The sequence below is a fragment of the Poecile atricapillus genome, chromosome 3 (assembly GCF_030490865.1).
Source record: "Poecile atricapillus isolate bPoeAtr1 chromosome 3, bPoeAtr1.hap1, whole genome shotgun sequence".
NCBI lineage: Eukaryota > Metazoa > Chordata > Aves > Passeriformes > Paridae > Poecile > Poecile atricapillus.
The window spans coordinates 12,635,393-12,647,738 of record NC_081251.1 but is presented as its reverse complement, the minus strand read 5'-3'; positions in this window follow the sequence as shown (position 1 = coordinate 12,647,738).

Sequence of the window (12,346 nt, the reverse complement as noted above, 5' to 3'; positions counted from 1 at the left end):
CTGTTCATTTTACAGGGAGAGGAACAGAGAAAGTCCTAAATCTGATTTTGTTTTGACAATTCAGTCATTAATACTAAATTTCAGAATTAGCATGAATCATTTAGAATACATTTTAGAAATTACTTCTAGTAAAAGACCTTTGGTAAGGATGTCTTTTGACAATTAATGCTGTTTAGATGCTTTGAAACTATCTTATGCTTGGAAAAAGATCCTAAGTTCATTCCTATTGCTCTCAGGGACTATATCATAAAAAAAAGTACCAAGCACTAATATTTGACAGAGACAATGGATATAACACAAGCACATCTGCATGGATTTATGCCCCCAAAAGAGGCTTATTGAACACATACTGCACTGCCTGATGTGAATGTCTTGTGTCCTGTGCCATATCTGGGTAATTTCTAGGAAAACACCAGGGCAAAAATGCTTCAGGGAATGTGCCAACTATTTAACAGCATGGATAATAATGTGCCAGTGCTGTTCTGTTTACTAATATAATACAGCCAATGAAAGCAGAACTGAACCAATACAGGCCATTGTGAAAACCCCTGATAAACTGGGTGAAGGCTTCCAAGTGTGAACAAGCTGCTCAGACACTGCTCATACTTCTCTTCCTCAGGCTTGAAAGCAGATCTCCATAGGCATCTGAGAATTTTTCTTTTTAGGCATTTGAGACTTTTTCTGTAGTTTTGTAGCAGAAAATTTGTGTTGTTTCAAGAATTCATATCCAGTTTTTATCCTGGTGTTATTCCTACAGCAGAGAGGAAAGTGGCATGGGTCCAGGCAGCAGGTTCATGCAACACGAGTAAATGCTTCCCCTGTAAAAGGATACTTGGAAAATGTCAATGAACAAATAAAGAAAGGAGCTGTAGATCTATGCCATTATTTCTTTCAAAGTTCTTTGGGGCCATACCTTTATCACTACCCCCCTAAGAATCAACACTCACCCCCTATCTCACCTTCTAATGGCTTTGCTGCCAGTGAAAGTTTGTCTCGGTTCACGGTCATCACAAAAAAAGAAAAAAAATCTGACATAAAGGTATGGTTCATTTTCTGAAATAAAAAAGAGGAAGATAGTTCAGACTAAAATAGGACACTGTCTTTTCCTGTGGCAAAATGAAAAAAAAAAAACACCTCAATTTGAAGTACCTTGTTTGATCCAAACTCTTTTGTTTTGCTATATTATTAATTTTTAAATATCTTCCTAGCAGTACTCAAAAATAAAGATTTAGTGTTTCAACTTTTTTAGTTTCTCTTTCATTAAAAAATAGCTAGTTGAAATTGAGTATGTAAGTAAAAATACATTTTTGGACATGCCGATGGTTGATGAAGAGCTCTAGGCCTGACTACATACTTGTCTGACACCTGGTCTATTTTACAAGCTTATAATTGTATTGAAATTGTACCAAACAGCTGAGTCCCAGCCCCAAGGAGCAAGTCTTGGTTTTGAATGCAGCTTTCACAGTTGGTGCTTTACAACAGATTCAGTTGTTGATAATTCAGGATCTCTTCATGGCACTTGAATTTACTGGGCCTGTGCTGATAGAGTATATTCTCTTTAATGAGTAATTTGTTCAAGTTGTTGACAAAAATCTATGCAATATGGATGAGCAGAACACACTCTTGCTCCTCCTAACTCTCTGGTCTTTTCCTTTTCATTGGATCCACTGAATCCAGATAAGTTTGCTCACACATATCAAGCTAAATAAATGCATGCTTTTGACGTGTTAGATCTAACGTTTATAAATTCCTGCAGTACTACAATTAACTATTGCCTATATATACAATCAGTTTTACTAAACCAGTGTAAACTCCTCAAGCTTGTTTTTAAGTGATTTATTCTGAACCAAAGGCTTTTGGTGGAAGAATTTATTCAGCTGAATTGGCCTTCAGGCCATGTTTTCATTAAATCGGTCCACCCCCAGACTGAACAAGCTTCCACATTTAAAATATTTATGGATAGATTGAATTTACCTGCATTCACATCACAGCAAATTTTCTTGAAATTATCAGAACAGATTTTGATATAGGCTACATCATAATATGACTACATTCCTCCTTTAGGCAAAGATTTGCAAAATCAGATAAATAAAATCATTCTGAGAAGGCAGGAAACATTAACATTGAATTTTGCACAGACCTCAGGCTGAGGTAGTAGAATGGGGTTTTTCAGATATCCCCTGGCAACAGGGCATTTTTAATTCCAACCCTAAGCACAGAACTAGAAAAAGCTATTTAGAGAAGATCCACTTCATTCATCCTTATACTAGATGAACATTTACTTAGCACCTTCTTCATTTATTTTGCATAATCATTAAAAAACAGTATCTGAATTTGATTTCTTTGTATTTTTAGAACCAGCTTTACCCCTTGTGCAGAACTACTGCAACTGAAGGAACAATTCTTTCACTTAAATTGTCTAAAATAAATAAAAGTATCCTTAGGAAGGAAGAGGAAAGTGTCTAGATGACAGGCAAAATAAAGCAACAAAACCCCGCCTGATCTTAATTGAAAACAAGCCCCAGTTAAATTAGATCAGCACCTTGGGTGGTTTGCAATTTGCATTACTGATTTCAGTGCTTATGGGCTATTCCCCACGGAGAAATGCTGGATGTGAAGGTAAATCCACCACCAGAGGAATCCACCTCCTGAAGAAAACACTTGTGAAAAGCAGAAATTCACCACTCAAATTGTGTGGAGAGTTTTTCAGAGATCAATTTACAGTGTAGATTCAAAGCTAGAAGAGTGAAATTTGTCTTCCTTTATTTCAAGTTTTAGCTTTATTTTTCTCAGACACAATAGCAGGACCAGATATTACTTATTCTTGTGAGTGATCTGTGGACAACTGGAACTGGCTATGCACAAGGTTGTGTTCTCCAGTGCTCAAAGAAAAATATACTACTGTGAAAACTTGCTCATGTGAGTTACATCCTGTACTAGAGTACTGCCATTAAGAACAAAATAAGAACATTAAAATGCAGGAATTTTAAGATCTGGAGCTGCTTCACAGCATTGTATGTTCTTCTACAAATGAAATATCTAAGAACAAAAACCAACAGTTTGTCTGTGACCTGTAACACATCATGTAATGCATGTTTTGCACTTCCTCGTGTTTTTCTGAATTTGTTAAAGTTAGTTGCAAGAGAAGGCTATTTGCTAGTGCAGGACAGGTATTGCAAAATGAATAATGCTTTCATGAAAGTGATGTAGATTAGGTTTACAGTGAAATGTTTGTACAAGAAAAAAAATAGAGTTTTATTAAAGGATGTGTCCATCCTAACAAAGATAGCTATTTTCCTTTTTCCGGCACATACCAAATTAACACAAACCAGATCCTCGGTCAGAGTCAATGCATATTCCTGAGGTCCAACCTTCCTATTTTATGTTATAAATAATATAACATTGTAAACAATAAAAAGAATTCTATTCAGATAAACCAAATATTTTAGTAGTTTTTCTCTTGTTCAGTTTGTACAAAGTCACTGCATGCTGTACGAATGGATTAAAACCATTAGCCTCTTTAGTGAATGCAGAAGGAGAGCTTCTGTTTTTCCTAATGCAATATAAATTATGAGTAAGCCCAGAGAGTCCCAACAGGGCCAGGCAAGAGGAACCCAGAAGATAAATCATCATTCAGTAACTGAAAAGGACCAAAGGGTTACTTTGACATAAGCAGAGATGATTGAATTAATTTTGCCAACTACAAGTTAATTAATGTAATTCAGCCATCCTGATCTTCCTGTGGAGTGGAGAGAAACAGACACCTCCTGAAGGCACCTCATTGTACTATCTGCCTCCATTGACTCTTTAGGAATGAGGATGACTAATTGAATCTGGATAACCAAATTGCATGCAGCTAAATTTAGATGAGATCAGTTGCACATTTTGTTCCTTCCCTGTAAGATGCAGAGCACATGATTGCAAAGGATGGTTTGAAAGGTCTGCTCTGGCCTCCTGCATGACTAATTGCAACCATCCTCAACCAATGACACCTCTGTTAGCACCACAATTTCAGCCTGATTCGCGTTATCTTTTTTGATTGCCTGAAGTCCTGCAAGACGAAGAATATGTCACAATCTTAGGCCTCCAATGGTTCAATAACTCTCAGTGTTACCCCCTCCCCTCTCCACTTGCTCCAAGTAGCCCCCACACTCTCTCTAACTGGAATTTTTTAATTCACTAGGAGTATTGAGTGCGTTCAGCCTTACAGAAATTGTCCCTTTGAAATTTGCTGATCTTTTCTCTCTTTCAGAAAATTTCATTATGATCATAGTGCTCTTTAGAGCTGGCAGCTTTCTGTATCCCACCATGCGTACTTAAGGACATAATTTAATATCTCCAGATTCCATGAGTGTCTTTATTCTGCAGCCTGATTTAGGCCTTTTCAGTTGGAGTGAAGGCAGTAAAAAGCTTAGAGCTGATAGAGTGAAACACAAGCCCCACCAAAACTAAGGAAGGTCATCTGTAAAATTCTTAATTTCATCTGTCATTTTTTAAAATTTTTTTCTTTCTTTCTTTTCGATTACTGCTCCATCAAATGCAGTATCTGTAATTCCTATTTAATTCACAGAAATAAAAAAACCTATCAAAATAATGTTTAAGGATGTGCCTTACTGAATTCTACATATATATATAATGGGAATATGAAGACATACTAAGTTAAACATGAGTAATTAAGTTAATATGGACAATTTCATGTCTCATTCTTATGTCCTGAAATCTCTCTCACACTTCCCTTTTCCAGCTTGGCCATTCCCTTCCTATAGAGGGGAAATGAGGAGTGTATTTCCTTGAATGAGGGAGAGAATTTAATTTCTTAGAAAGTGGAGGAAAGATGCAAAGAATTTTCTTTTTTTTCTTTTTTACATTTTTTACTTAGGAAACTGAGCTCAGATTTTTAAATAAGTGTATGTATCTAGTATTTCTAGACAGTATCTTCAGTTTTTTATAGCTACATATTATAACCTAATGCATACATTATTAGTCCTTCTGCAAAAAAGGAAGAAAAATCCTTAAAAACAGCAAGAGTAAATAACATAAAACTAAAACTAAAATTAGTAATGCCAAAATAGTTCTCCCCTTGTCAAAAAATATGCACTTTATAGATTCCTTTTGCAGCCAGATAATTCATTTTGCAAATGAAATTTAGAACTAAGACTACTCTCGGTGCCAAAGTATTCCAAAGGCTCCAAGCTGGATTCTGAGCTAATTGTGCTAACTGATATAACACACAACAGTGTACAGACTAGGAATCTACACTTGTGGAGCAGTATTATCCCCTATGAGAGATGAAGGATGCCTGTGGACTTCAGGTAAAACTCCTAACTGAGCTATCCCAAGCGATATTAGAAGTTTTCACAGCTCAGTTCACACAATTGCTCAAGTTGGAGTATAAGGGTTTTAAAAATTTTCATGGGAAACAGGATAAAGCCCATAGCTCCAATTTTGATTTGACATCTGGTACAAAATGCATCTGAAACTACTTACCCAAAACCAGAGAAGCAGCTGGTGCCACAGCAGAAAACACCTCAAATCTTGTAAGTACCAATCTACCACTGAAAGTCTGTTTTTTAAAAACATGATACGAGACTACTTTGTCACTGAAGTTCTTCTATTGTTTTAATCTAGGAGTTTTCACCTTGTGTTTTGCAGTGGATTGCTTCTACTGTGGAGCAATAGGAGGAAGGTCATACTCACCAGCGGAGAGGAAGCCAACTGTGCAGTTATGAAACACCTCTGATTCATTTCACAGCCAAAACAACCTACAGTGACTCTTACTGGATGTAGCACAGCCACCATGAGAATTACACTTAAAGTAAGTGACTCGTTATTTGTAAAGGAATTTTAGACCTCGTGTCCTGCTCCTGACCCTCCTTCCAATGTTAACACTTCCTTGATTTTACAGACTTTTCCCTCCAATCAGCAAAGATGAGAGGTGTTCCTTTCTACTGCTTCTCAATAGATTAAGGGATGTGAGGATGTTTTTGTTTTTATTCAGTTAAACCTATGAATTTATTTTTAACTAAAGTGAGGTAGGCACATTCATGTATTTACAGTAGAGCAATGATTCAATGGCAGAGGAGAGATTTGCAGTTTTCAGAAGTGTATTTCATGTTCTTTATCCTTGGCTCATATCATCTTCAAAAGAAATCCCCAGCTACCTCTCAAACCCTCCTACTGAAGATTTGTTCTCTTGAATTAAATAGAGCAATATTTATATACCTCAGTTGATGATTTGTTATAAATGATAACAACAAATAAATCAGGTCATCAATCTTTTCTCTTGCTTTACAAAAAAACAACAAAACAAACCAAAACCCCCTCACCAATATTGATTCTACACTGAAGACATTACTATGCTTGTGGCACAGGGTGTAATACCTGAACTGCATCATTGTGGGTGCAGCAGGCAGGGTAGTTGCAGTAGCTCCCTGTTTGGAGTGGCTGCAAAAGTAGTTGTGGAAATGTCAGTGCCATGCACCCAGACAACATCCTGAGTGTCTGCAGTTGCTCACTTGATGATGGGTTGGGTGGCTTAAAACCTGTGTCTGCATGACTCTCCTGGCAGAGGACCCAAGATCTGCTCAGACACTCATGAACTTCCTTTAAAGTAGGAAATCTTGGGATCTATCATAAATCCAATGGTTATTACTGAAGAAGCAGCAAGGTTCCTAGGCAATCTGTCTCCATAAAGCAATTAAAGTCAGACAGAGGAAGTCACTTTCATGTAAGCTGCAGTTCTTATTACCCACATGTAATTTACAACTGGCTCAAGAGAGTCTGGGAGTCACAATTGCATTCCTGCCCTTCCCGTCCTCTGCAAGGCATTGTTAGAGGGTGTTCCTCAAAACCTCTCTTTAGTGTGGCTGAGCACTAGGGACACCATGGTTTATGGCTAGATTTATGAATAGACCTCAGACCTGCAGGGTTCCAGTTTGCAATGCCTGCTGTCTGCTGGAATTTATGCCTCTGGATTTGTGGGGCTACCCAACCTACTGCGCAAGGTGATGATGCAGATGTGTGAAGGATGGAGCTCACAGGCTCTGCAGTCTAGAGTATAGAAGGCCAAAGACAACTTTTCACCTTTCCAACATGACATGATTCTGGCAAAAGGTTGCCTGTAACTCATCTGTCTACACAGCCTGCAGTGTCTCGCTGGACATGAAATCAGGACTCCTGTGAGGGACCCTGGTGGATATTGTCTGTGTGGTGTATGCGCTGGGATATCCCTGTCTGTCTCAGAAGAATCAGGGGCAGGCTTGGTTCCAATGTTTTTGGAGCTTGTCTTAAACTCACGTCTTCAAACAGCTTGAAGTGAAGTGAATCTGGGCACCCAGGGGGACACTTGAGGCACAATATGTACTCATTCCTCAGAAGGCAGCATGCTGAGCATGGGAAACACCATGAATATAAAGAGAGTCTCAGTCTCAGCACAACAGAATTCAGCACTTCGTTCATTGGGGGACAGACAGATGAAGACAACTCAGTGCTCATGAGAAGTCCAGACATCCATCAGCTTCTGATTCTGAATTCATCTGTGCAGGACCTCCTAGTAAACCTATGGAGAAGGAATTAAAACCCACTATGGTGCCTATGTAGATACCTTTTTCGTGGGCTTTAGGATATCCTGAGAGAAAGATCGGCACTTTGGCTGATTCCTCCCTGCCATTTTATATGAAGTATTTAGAACAGAATGTAATACCTTGGCTTATCTCAACTGACAGTGTTAAGAATAATTTTTCATTCTTCCATTAAAGAAATGTGATTGCTTTGATCTTTAAAAAGGGGTACATAGAGTATGTAGGTAATATTTTGTATCTGGCACTGATACGATGGCTGCTGAAATACTGTGTTCAGTTCTAGTTTATGAATAATACAGAGATTCAGGATTTTCCCTGTTGAATAGCTTAAGGGAGCATTCGAAGAATAATGAAAGGATTAGAAAAAAGGGCACATAATAAGGAGCTTAACCTGCTCTCATATATTTGGTAGAAGATGGAAGGGGACCTGAAGTAGCTGCTTCAAGGATAAAAATTTGTTCATAGAGTTCTCCAGCCTAAAATATCTAAAGGCTGAAAGCCAAAGCTTGAAAAACATGACTAAAATGAAATGTTCACTTCTCACTTTGAAGGTACAGAAAAAGAATTGCAGATAAATAATGGGTTCTATACCATTAGAAATTTGAAAATAGGAATCATTCCAAAGACAATGCTCTATTGGGTTTGAGCTAGAAATTAGTAAAGAGGTCCTGTGGATTCCATTCTAGGGAGGATTAGACCAGGTGATGTTCATGGTCTCTTTTGAATGCTCTGTGAAGTGGTATCCTTGGTAGCACATTTAATCTGACATTCAGCAATATTTTGGCTCAAGAAGTTGCAAATAATTATTAGTTAAGTGAGAACTAGAGAAGAAAATAACCAAAACATGCTTTTTGTTTTGAGTTATCTGAACTCCTGCTTACAAAGTAAAAATTAAGATTTTCTGTAGATCTGGTGGGGATTCAACGACTATGGAAAATGACCTGAGTAAATTTGATCTGGGTCCTTAGATAGAAAGAAGTTATCCCTAAAAACTCCCCAGTAAGACACAGAACTCACTAGACTCAAAAGTGCAAACTCTCCTTTCACATGGGTCTTTTGTGCCTTCACTTGGAGGGGGAGGGGAAGCAGCAGCATGGGAACACTAAATTGGAGAATCCTAAACCATAACACAACCTGACCCATTTTATGATTCTATGAAACTGTTGGATGTGTCCTGCTTTCAGAGAAAATTATTCCCTTCTCTACATTTCAGATTTGGGTTTTCATTTTCAGTCACTGCTTGACTGATCCAGTGTGTAACTACAACTACATATTAGTAAATATTCTACCCTATATTTAGGTTTAATTGTATAATTCAGTGCATTGGGAGTCCAGCTGAGGAGAAGACCCCTATTTTCACAAACTATAAAGGTTTAGTTTTGCCCTGTGCAAATTGAGTGAAATATATCTCAGCAAGTAAGTTGGTCTGGCCTTCTTTGGACAAGGAAGCTGTGGTTGCTCATGGGATTTTGTGATTTACTGTTAAGGTTGTAGAATTACAGCATAATTTGTTAGAATGATCTCCTGAAGGTCACTGAGTAAAATGCTCCAATCAAAGCAACACCAAGTGCAGCAGATTTACTTAGGATCTTGTTCACTCAATTTTCTAGTATCTCCAAGACTGCAGTTTCCACAATTTTCTGGACAACCCATTCACTGCCTTAAAGGAAAAAAAACCCAAACAACCAAAAAAACCAAAAAACATCAGAAAGCTCAAAACAAGCCACCAAAACCCCCAAACATACTTCCTTGGCCATTTACTATTCACCAGACCAAGTAAAGCCAAGTAGATGTGAGAGCAAGCTTTCAATCTTGTATCAAGATGGAGATAGATGATGTTCCATAACATCAGAATAAAATGAATTTGATTTTGAAACCATACTTCATGTTTTAAACAGCAGAAAAATCTAGCTTTGGGCCACTTGATGTAAGTGTGATGACTAAAGCCTCTGCAACACTTGCTGTATTTCTATCTAAAAGTTTAGATGTTGATTTTATTAGACTTTTTATTACTGGGGATTTGCTTTCACACTGAAAAATCAACTTCTATTGCAAATGCCACAGAGGTTAATTTTTTTTTGTTTGTTTAATATTAATAATAAAGAGTCTGAAATAACAGTTCAGCAGTGCAAAGTCCAGAACAAAAACTCAGCAAGAAATTCTACCCTGATACCACTTTATACCCAAATAGCCAAACTAAAGTCCGAGCAGGTGGAGACACAAGAAATAATGTAATTTGTTCATAATAGGTTACCAAGGCTGAGAGATGGAACTCACCATCTTCTTCCAGCCCAACCCTGTGCCCAAGAAGGACTCTCAGAGGAATTCCATGGACATCACCTCTGAAATTCATTCCTCTGCTCCTGAGTGGACAAAAATTTCTGCTGATTAAAAAGGAGAGAAGAATGGAAGTAATGCAATTAGGTCTCAGACAGACTAGGATATTGATCTGCTTTTCAACTGCATGCTTGTAACAGGAATTTTATCAAGATTTGCTAATGACCAGAATGTTTTACTGTAAACTCTATTCAGTGGACGGTTATAAGTGCTGGCGCAGCATCCCAACACATATTTTTGTTTTATAAAAATTAAAATAAATAAATAAGGTGTCTCTTGAGAGCTGCTTTGTGTTCCTTAAAAGCTCTGGCTTAGAAAGGGGGATCATAAAGAGGTGTGAAAATTTAGCACTATGGTCTTAATTCTGTGGTCATTCCCATGGCTGCTCCAGCTGTTCCAGGCAGTGAGAACTGCACCCTGGAGAATGAGGGCAGGACAGGATTTAATGGAGCAGTGTGGCTTTGCACCAACCAAGGAGCACATCCGATGTGCCTCACACACTAATGGCACCACATAAATAAATAACGACCTCTTCTCCTCAGGGATGGGGGTGGTGTGATAAATGCGAAATCCTGGCCTTTTACAGCTCATGCCAGGCTTTTCCTTGACATCAGCCAGGCCTGAATTTCACCACAGAGGGATATATTCCAGACTTTCTTCTCAGCAACTTTGTGCTATTCTCAGAAGGTAGTCAGGGCAGCGAACATTTACACAATTCGGAGATTGATTTGCCACCAAGGTGGGTCATTTCAGAGGCAGGGCTGTGGCTTTGAATTGCAGTAGCGTATTTCAACAGGTTTTAAGGAGCAGAACCCAACATTTCCAAAGATAAACAACTTCTTTTGTGGTGATATCATGTTAAATACATGTTAAATACACTGTGAATATGGAAAGGAGGGAATCTTAGCTGTAGCTTTAAATGTAGTTGGATATGGGTCTTGAAGTTATTCCCTCATTATAAATGAATGATTTGGGTCTTGTCTTGGCTATCTTCCTGAATAAAGCCAGAGCAAAAATGATCTATCAAAATTATCATACTTGAAGATAATTCCTTAAGCAGAACCAGTTAAAAGAAAGAGATGCTTAATTATAATTTTGGAGAAGGCATAATGAATGATACTAATGCCTGTAATACACTTATTATACTAATATATTATACTTATTTCTTGCTTGGAATTATTGCAATATAAAGTAATGTCCTGAAGTTCCAGGGAAGTAGAAAATTCTCAATTGCTGAAAAGAACCACTTATTATCCCCATAGTGAGTTTCATTTGAGCAATCCATCCACAAAGCAAAAAAGCTGCAACTGTTTGGGATCGAGACTGAGATTTTGGGAGGATCTGGCCATGCAAAAGACTTTGAGAAGACACAGACCAATCTACAGTAAGGACTTGCTTCCAGCCCTGTTGGAGGGTCCCCAGTGGTCCCAGTCTGCTCCAGTGGCAATGACCCAAAGACACCAGTGAGGTTTGCAGGGCTCCAAGGCCAGGACTGGAGCTGGGAACTGCAAACCATCTGTGTGAGCAGCTGTCTGAGGGAGCCAAAGGCAGATCTGCAGTGCAGCAGCGACAGAACGGTGCAGCTGATGGTAAAGAGCATCAGGATTAAATGCACTGCTGCCATGGCACTGCACAGGGAACCCTGCTTGGGTCTTTATTCATATACTGTGTGCTGGTCTGCTTTCCTGGGCTCATAAATGCTCCTTCTCCTGAAGAAAGATTTCTGTGTTCAAGTGCAGTCTCAGACAGTGGGTGACTGGAGGAAGCTACACTTTTAAGGGAACCTAGTGACTTTATGTTTTAGTTTTCCCAGTTTCTAGCTGATGTCTGAGACCAATAAAATTTTCACTCATGAGGGGCAGTGTGTACATTGACTATTTCCCCTTTAGTCACTGTTAACTACCAGACAATTGGGTTACATATATGAACAAGTAAGAATTACTGATTTGTATCCAACCTGTAAACCATACATATCTCTATTGAACAATAAACAAAATTTAAAGTCTTAGTTTCCAAATTTCTGTGTGAACAAATTATTATAATTTTGAGTGACACATTCAAGAGAGAATCAATGTCACATTTTTTGATGTAATTTATTATGCACAAAGAAAACCAGAAAGAAAAGCGATGATAATTATAAAAAAATGCTGATAAAAATTGCTTTTCTGTTGAAGGTCTTGGTTCTGTTGAAGCTCTCTGTCTGTGAAATACAAAATTCCAGATAGACACAAAACTTCTAAGATCTTGAATATTTTCTCTGGTGTCCATATTACATATAATGTGCAGTAAGTTATAGTATAAAAATAGCAATATTCACAATCTATCATAGTCTTTTTTAAGACAGGATTAAGAATTAAAGGAAAGTATTTCAAAGCTAAATTATGAATAGTATGTGAAGACATGACTCTTAGAATCTTTAATTTTTTTCT